The sequence below is a fragment of the Amblyomma mixtum genome, chromosome 7, assembly GCF_055824585.1.
Source record: "Amblyomma mixtum isolate Tamu chromosome 7, ASM5582458v1, whole genome shotgun sequence".
In the NCBI taxonomy this organism is placed as follows: Eukaryota; Metazoa; Arthropoda; class Arachnida; order Ixodida; family Ixodidae; genus Amblyomma; species Amblyomma mixtum.
Genome location: NC_143018.1, coordinates 40,226,443 through 40,235,117, shown reverse-complemented (window position 1 = coordinate 40,235,117; position 8,675 = coordinate 40,226,443). Strand labels below are relative to the sequence as shown.

General features: G+C 51.4%; 1 long non-coding RNA gene across 1 annotated transcript; it reads left to right on the top strand.

The window, feature by feature from the left end:
• The first annotated feature begins 2,006 nt into the window (after window positions 1-2,006).
• LOC149335763 (uncharacterized) lies at window positions 2,007-8,283 on the top strand. Its single transcript, XR_016284538.1, has 3 exons — window positions 2,007-2,719; window positions 2,787-2,903; window positions 8,046-8,283. It is a non-coding gene; the product is annotated as an uncharacterized LOC149335763 (long non-coding RNA).
• The last annotated feature ends 392 nt before the right edge of the window (window positions 8,284-8,675 follow it).

Sequence of the window (8,675 nt, the reverse complement as noted above, 5' to 3'; positions counted from 1 at the left end):
TTAAGACTCCCCAGTCCGCTAGTGCCCGGCGCAGACGTGCAGGAGTCTTCCGAAAAGTCAAACTCATCGGGAATAGCTCTATTGAATTTTGAGGGGCGGTTAGCGTCCCTGATGGGTCCTACGCGTTTAAGGACGCGCGGATTATCTTTTATCCATTTTTGGATAATGTGCGTTACGGCTTGTGTCACCTGTGCGATGACACTCTCCACCTGACGCGCGATGGTGTCATGGATAATTTTGGGGAGGTCAGCCAATTGTGTTTCAATTGCGGTCACCCGGGTCTCCAGGGCCGCGGCGCGACTCTCCACAGGAGGAGGGATCTCCCTGTCTGTTATGTTTTCTGCCTCGTCGCTCGACGCGGGCGGAGTATGGAATTGGGATTTGAGCGAGTTAAGCTCGCTGGCTAGTTTTTCGTTTTGAGCTCGCAAGAGGGCGAGCTCGCGCTTGAGTTCCTGTGTCTCGGCGGTGCTGGTGGGGGAGGAGGAAGGAGGGGAAGGAGAGGAGGCGACCCTCGCCCAGCTGCCTACCTTGGGTTGGTTGCAGGCGGCGCCGCCAGATGAAGCGCTGAGAGCTGGGAACTCCGCTGCTCCGGGTGGTGGCGTTACTGTTGCTGTCTTGCCAGGGGGAGGCATCACGCCACGCCGTGGCGTCTTCTGGTTGTTTCGCTGCCGCCCTCCCCGTGTAGCGCCGGCATTGGCTCCCTTGGGTGGCGTCCTGGGCCCTGGCTGCGGCAACTTGATGAATTTCGCGGTGCATTCGCGGGAGCTGGTGAGGTGCGGGCCCCCGCAGATTAAACTGATAGGATTGCAGACGTGGGGGCCATCCCCTCAGTACCAAGCCCCACGTTTTGGCCACAAAGGCCGCATCTTTCCTTGACCGGGGTGGGCCAGTTGTCCACCCGGTGCCCCAGTGTGCCGCAACGGTAGCACGCTGGCACTGTTTTTTTGTACTCCTTGACGGGAGTCAGTTCTGCGTTATAGTGGACGTAACGCGGAACAGTGCGTCCCTCGAAAGTCAGCACAGCTACGTTTGATTGTCCCAGCTTGCGCACATGAACTAGTTCACCACCGCGCCACTGCACATTATCTTTTAGTAACTCACTGGTTTCTAAGTTGTGAACAGATATCACACCGCGACACACATCACCGGTGAGCTTGAGGTGGCCGTGAAATGCGAGCGATCCTCTGCTGGTGTTAAGTTGAATGTCCGTGAGGAGCTTTTTAACCACTTCTGGGTTCTGCGTGCCACAGACGATGATGTTCTGTTCCCAATTTGGTGAAATGGTGATGGTGTTCATGTGCTGCCTACAGATGAGTTGCGAAATGGCAGCGCCGAGCTCACCTTGCTGGAAGGCCGTCTTGAGGGAGACCGTACTGCGTGGCTGCAGCACGACCACGTAGTCGTCAGGGTCCATCCTGACCGTTGGCTTGGGAGTCCACTTCGAGACTGGTGAAGAAGTCTTCTGTGGAGGTGCAGAAGACGGAGCGCGAGCGTCTCCCGTTGTTGAATTGTTGAGAGGAGTCTTGGGTGTTGCCGCTCCTCGTGCGTTCTGCCGGCGGCGGCGCCGGCTCTCAACGACTTGGAAAAGGGCAGCTTGCTGCGCCGAAATGGTGGATGGGCCGTCCTCTGGCTGGCTTACAGGGACAGATGACCACGACAGAGTTGTGGGGTCGTATCCGCGTTGTTCAGGTAGAGCCATGTTGAGAGGTTGGCCGGCAGGCGTCTCCGCAGCCAGCGGCGGAGGAGCCGGAGCCGTTAGGCTTAGCTCGACCGCTACGTGGTGATGCGGAGGGTTGCTCGAAATGGCCGAAAATTCAGCGTACCTGGGTGTGATCGGGTTCTCCAGGATCCTGCTGACTTCACGGTAGCAGTCGCACAGGTTTGATACACTGTAAACACAAATAAGCCCAAATAGGAATATAAATGGCTAGTGTCCGCTTTTAAACTCCTTATTGAAAATTGCGCAATCGACTTTAAGTAGTAAAAAAGAGGAAATCCTCCTTTTTTACTGCCGTCACGAAATCGAGGAGTAAAATAAAGCATTTACATGATTTTACTACTTTTCCAAGAAGGAGTATGTCGGCTTCAATACTCCTTCAGGCCCTTTATGCACTCCTTAGTGTCTGCCCGCCGCCTAGTGGCAGCTGCCGGTTCGCTGCACTTGCAGGTGACGACGCCGGCTCTGTCGTCGCTGCCTGCTCGCCTGTGCTTTTGCTGCTTCACGCACGTTTGTCATGTTACAAGACACCGGATCGCCGCAACCTCGCGCACCAATGTGCGCCACAGACAGTGCCTGTGAAGCCCCCAGTGTATTCGGAGAACGCTTGGTGTTGCATCGCCTGCGACGACAGTCTGCGAGAGGCTTAGCCAGCCGAGCTCCGCCGAGCCAACATGGCGGTGTGTGACGCGTCGACCTTCCGAAGCCGCCAGTTTGCCACCCGCTCCTTTGCGCGCTCTTGTCGTGACGTAAGACTGGACATCATCGACCTTAGCAGCAACGTGCTGCAATGAACGTCTCACTCAAGCCAGCAATATGTGCAGAAGCAGCGGCTAGTCATTCATTGTCTACGCAGCATACAAGTGTTGGCTGCTGCCGTTTCGCCGCGCCGACATGGCGGTGTGTGTGTGACGCACCAGTTTTCTCGACATCGTCGGCCCCTCGTTCTTTCGCTGTATTGCAAGAATACTAAAGACCGGATTATCATCGTCGTGTGTTCTGGTAAGCAGTATTAAACTCTCCTTTGATGCCATAGACGCGCATGCACTTAACGCCGCTCCCTTTTCAGTGTGCGCAGACTTGCTGTGAACCACGGGTGCGCCGAGATGAAAGGCTTAACGAGAACAGCAAAACAGCAAAGGCTTCATTGTGGTCCGGTGGAGCCAACTCACACAGCAGGCATGAAGTAAGTATCTGAGAAATTTGTTGTTGCATGCGGCTGAAAAAAAATGTGGCACTGCAGTCGTGGCTGTTACGCTAACATGTACAGCTGGAAGTACGGTCAGTTCTTCTAGGGACCAAATTTTCTTCATGCGTTCACGCCCCATGAATATGGAAAAGCTGTACAGGCAATGACAGGTGAAAATGCACAGCCTTGGGGTCTGTGAATTTTGTCACGTTATTACGAACAGTGCTGAGAACCGTGCCCTAATCGGTTGCTTCCTTTCCTGTGTTTTAAGAGGGCCTTGTTATGCAAACAATGCAAGCGATTTTATTCTTTTCAGTCATAGCACAAGACATGGCGACGCCTTAGCGCTCACGGAGATTAGCTAAACTGTTACATTTTCCGAGTTGGTGGCATCTTAACTTTGCAGCGATTTTCGGCAGCGGACATGAGGTTTCAACCATACTGAACGCTGCCTTTTCTGGATGGTTAGGCGTCTAGTTCCAAAATGTGGTTTCTTGTAAGCTCTTCGCATTTGAAAAATGTTAAAAGAAGTTTCCACTTCGCGTGCAGTTTCCGAACACATTCCATTATGTGAAACTCGTGGAGGCAAGCGTTCCGGTTCAGACTGCTGATCCCAGGAAGGCAGCGAAAGAAAAAGAATAAAGCATACGCCAGTGTACGAGGTCCCCTGCTCGTGCTGGACGTAGTACATTGGCGAAAGCAAGCATTTCCCAGAAAAACTGAAGCAGCACAAAGCGGATGCCAAACAAATGAACAAGGAAGGAAGCGCGGGTTGACAAGACTGACTTCGAGGGAACTATCCTTGCATCAACTGTCTACGATCAGTGACCCGGCGGATGACTAACCGAAGGCTTAAAAAAGGCAAGCTGTGACTCACTCGCAGTCACACCTGCTGAAAGAACCAAGAAGATTCCCAAACATGTTTTTTTTTTTTTGGTTGGCGTTCTTTCCCGAAAGTATATTCCTTTCCCAGCCATAGACCTGTGTAGAATGTTTTCTTTTGAACCCTGGCCACGAATGTGAGGGCAAAGCTTAACAGAAGACAGCTGGCGGCGGGAGGGTGGGTCTGGTGGTAGCTTTCTCGCTTTCGAACCATCCCATCCCGCACAAAGCATCTGTCGTGACGTCATTACTGAAGAGAGCCGACTCCATATGTTCCTCAAGTGAAGATAAAAGGAAGGAGAAGAACCGAGTCATTTCTGACCTCCAAAAGAACGGCTACCCAAGCTCATTCATCCGGCGCATTATCAGGAAGCAAGAAAGGCAAAACAAAATCCGGTCTATTATTTCCTCAGACGCATGCCAGAAGCGGAAACGTGTTTGCATCCCCTACGTGAGAGGCGTGAGCGAGACGCTCGGTCGCATTCTCGGAAAAGAAGGGGTGCTGACAACGCACAAACCGACCAGCACTATCGGTCGCCTTCTCCCCCGCCCAAAAAACCGGCAGCCCAGAGAAAAGGCCCAGGGCGTCGTGTACAAAATTCCGTGTTCCGTCTGCCCGGCGTCGTACATAGGGGAAACGAAGAACTTCGCGGAAAGGATGAACCAACACAAAGCGGACGTCCGTCACATGAATCGTCAACGCAGCGCCGTGGCCGAACACTGTGAAGGGTGTGACCACCCAATTGACTTCGACAGCACCATTGTATTGGAAACGGAAGCTAACCCACGCAGGAGGCTTCTACTCGAGTCGTGGCACATACAGCAAACACGAGAGAATGTTAATCGTTCCCTGGGGTCTCTCCCCTCATCCTACGTCCATGGGCTGCGGCCATTGACCCGCAGGTCCTCCACACAGGGGCTTAAAAAGCCAAGCTGCGCTCGCCCGTAGTCACACCGTGAAGAAGGGGCCGAGCCGGTCCCGAAACGTCGTGTTTTTCCTGTATTTTACTTGGTTGGCGTCACTTACCTTCTCCTAACATTAAATTTCCCAACCAGACAGACTTCTGTCGAATGTTTTCTTTTGAGTCTATACGCCAAGACTTCGGCATCGAGACCATGCAGCTAGTGAAGCGATACGTCAACATCACCAAGAGTATTGCTGTCTTCCGGACACATCTAAACTTCAACAAGACCTGCAAGGAAAAGGATGTGATACCCGTGAGCCTTCGCCTAAAGCGCCCTGTAACCACCGCAGAAGGCCTACGGCTGGTGTCCAAAACGGAGCAACAGTTATTAAGTGCGCGGATACACGAGTGCCATTCCGTTCTCCGCAAAAAGGAGCTGGACCGGTTCTTCGCGCGCCGCCAACTAGAACACAGGATGCCTGAGCTCTTCCCGCGGGTGGACGCCTTTGCCATGGAAGCGGCCTCCACTGCAGCCAACAAACATCGTGAGTGTCAAAACAAGAAGTTGTTTGCCCTACAGCAGCGGCAGAAGAAACAGCCTGACCCCCATAACTCTGGCTTTGTAAAGAACCTCTCCTCCCGTCGCTTAACACCGCCCGAATCCTCTGTTCTCGCAAAAGGACATGGATTCAACATATCATCTGGTCCCGCCCTCCCAAAACTAGTCGCGGCTGTTGAAGATGCGATCCAGCACCTGGAGCCGCACGTCAGGGAAGAGGTCCGCCTGAAAGCGATTGGTGTCATCGCCAAGGTACCCCCCAAATTTCCGAGCAATCTGTCTCAACTGGAACGAAAAGCCCTACGCGGTCTCAGGGACGACACCGACATCGTCATACTCCCGGCAGACAAGGGCAACTCTACAGTGGTGATGAACCGACGCGACTACGAGGAGAAGGCGTCAGCCCTTTTGAGCAGTGGGGCGTATGAGAAGGTTCGCAAGGATCCGACTTCAAACACTCAGGCAACACTCAACAAAACCCTGGCAGAGATGTTCAAGCGGCATCCTGATTTCAAATGGCTTTACCTCCGCCTCATCTCCAGAAACGGCTCAGCTCCAGGTTTTTACGGGCTGCCTAAAACTCACAAACCTGGCGTCCCCCTTCGGCCAATTGTAAACTTCACCCTGTCTCCTCTGCGACGTCTCTCTGACTACCTGCACAAGGTACTGGCGCCGCTCGCCGGCAGAACACCCACGCATGTACAGAATTCGCGGCATTTCGTCCAACTTGTCTCGAACCTTACCGTGGAGGAAGACGAAAGCCTAGTCTCATTTGACGTGGTGTCGCTATTTACCTGCGTACCGGTTCCCCTTGCTGTGTCCGTCGCTCGCCGCGCACTCGAAAACGACCAAACGCTGCACGAGAGAACTCCACTCAACGTCGATGAGGTATGTCGCCTTCTCGACCTCTGTCTGCGCAGTACCTTTTTCACCTACAACGGAGAATTTTTCAAGCAAACAACCGGAACTGCTATGGGGGCATCAATTTCAGTCACAGTGGCTAACCTAACCATGGAAGACGTCGAAAGCCGGGCCCTCTCCTCCTTTAATCCCAAGCCAAAGTTATTCCTCCGTTATGTAGACGACTGTTTTTGTGTGGTGAAAACCTCAGAGATAGAAAACCTCCAGAGTCATCTAAATTCAGTTGAACCGGCCATACAATTTACTGTTGAACATGAACAGCAGGGCAGCCTGCCTTTTCTGGATGTCCTACTTACAAGGCACGACAAAGGCCTGCAGTCCTCGGTGCACAGGAAGCCAACCCACACAGGACGGTACCTACATTTCGATTCGAACCATCCCATCCCGCACAAAGCATCTGTCGTGACGTCATTACTGAAGAGAGCCGACTCCATATGTTCCTCAAGTGAAGATAAAAGGAAGGAGAAGAACCGAGTCATTTCTGACCTCCAAAAGAACGGCTACCCAAGCTCATTCATCCGGCGCATTATCAGGAAGCAAGAAAGGCAAAACAAAATCCGGTCTATTATTTCCTCAGACGCATGCCAGAAGCGGAAACGTGTTTGCATCCCCTACGTGAGAGGCGTGAGCGAGACGCTCGGTCGCATTCTCGGAAAAGAAGGGGTGCTGACAACGCACAAACCGACCAGCACTATCGGTCGCCTTCTCCCCCGCCCAAAAAACCGGCAGCCCAGAGAAAAGGCCCAGGGCGTCGTGTACAAAATTCCGTGTTCCGTCTGCCCGGCGTCGTACATAGGGGAAACGAAGAACTTCGCGGAAAGGATGAACCAACACAAAGCGGACGTCCGTCACATGAATCGTCAACGCAGCGCCGTGGCCGAACACTGTGAAGGGTGTGACCACCCAATTGACTTCGACAGCACCATTGTATTGGAAACGGAAGCTAACCCACGCAGGAGGCTTCTACTCGAGTCGTGGCACATACAGCAAATACGAGAGAATGTTAATCGTTCCCTGGGGTCTCTCCCCTCATCCTACGTCCATGGGCTGCGGCCATTGACCCGCAGGTCCTCCACACAGGGGCTTAAAAAGCCAAGCTGCGCTCGCCCGTAGTCACACCGTGAAGAAGGGGCCGAGCCGGTCCCGAAACGTCGTGTTTTTCCTGTATTTTACTTGGTTGGCGTCACTTACCTTCTCCTAACATTCCTAACAATGCCTGCTATGTCAGTCACCCTTGCCCTGCCTTTGGCCTATACACAGAATGAGGACGTCCTGAAAATGCGTAGCTGCGGGCTCTCCCATCAAGGAAATTGCATGTAAGCTTCCGCTGCGTGTATGCAAAGCGCTGTCTTTTGTTTGCATGTTTTGATTTCAGTAATTGGTTCTGATATGGTGCCTGAAAAGCGTGAGGAACCTCTGACAAGTAAAAAAAAATTATATCTCGAGGCCTCTTTCGGTGCAGGAACGCAGCCAAAGGCAGCGCGAATGCGCAAGTGCCTCAGTAAGACCATTTTATTTTTTCAGTTTTATGCTTTGCGGAAAAAATGTTCCCTATCGATGCTGCTTTCCATTCGCCGTATTGCCTTAACGTTTACGAAAGCGGCTCTCTGGAATTTGTGATTCCCTGAAAACCGCGTTTAGCCGCTGTCATCCGACAGGGTACAGGTATGTATTAGCTAGTTGATTACCTACTATGTTCTGCTAGCTAATCTTTTGTCATGAAAAACGTTTAAACTTCAATAATACCTACTTTATTGAAAAGTGCACTCTGAACGGCTTTGGGACGTTGACTTCTACACTTGAAGCACGTCATACTTCAAGCTTAGAGGTGCAATTCCTCTGATGCATTTGTTTTTCTAATCTTTCTTTCAGAAGGAGCCTGTATGTTGACAGCGAAGCATTTCAAGGTTCCCTCCTTGCTTTCAAGTGTGGCATCTCTATTTTCATTCCTTTGGGTATTTAAATTATGTACCCAAAGACAGCGTGGGTTAAGGCACTCTTCTTTTCTACAGGGGCCAAGACGTTGGTTCTCTGTAACCGTCGAAAGCAAGCTGCCGAACACATGTCTCAAATGTTTTGTACCCAATAAAATATTGTTTGAAATAAATCACTGTAAGTTCATCGACGCATTTATCCTGGAATATCAAGCTCTAAAATCAGCCTTCCATACGAATACTTTATTTCAAATCGGCTTCCGCATCAAGTGAAGTAATATACTCGTCTGGGAATCATAAATGTAACCCTATAGTAAGAAAAATTTCTCCAAAAATTTCCTGTCAAAACTAGTTAAAAGGAACAGGCACGTACTCCTGAAATGTACTATAAAAGTAGCTGCAAAGGAGTATATAATACTTCTATTAATTGCCATGCTAACTCCTTTGTGATCACAACTTTACTCCTAAATAAACTCCCGTCTGCAGAGCTGTAACACTTTACTCCTTCTAGCACTCCGAAAGTACCCCTTCAAGCAGAGGAGTAGACGATATACTCCTATTATGAGGA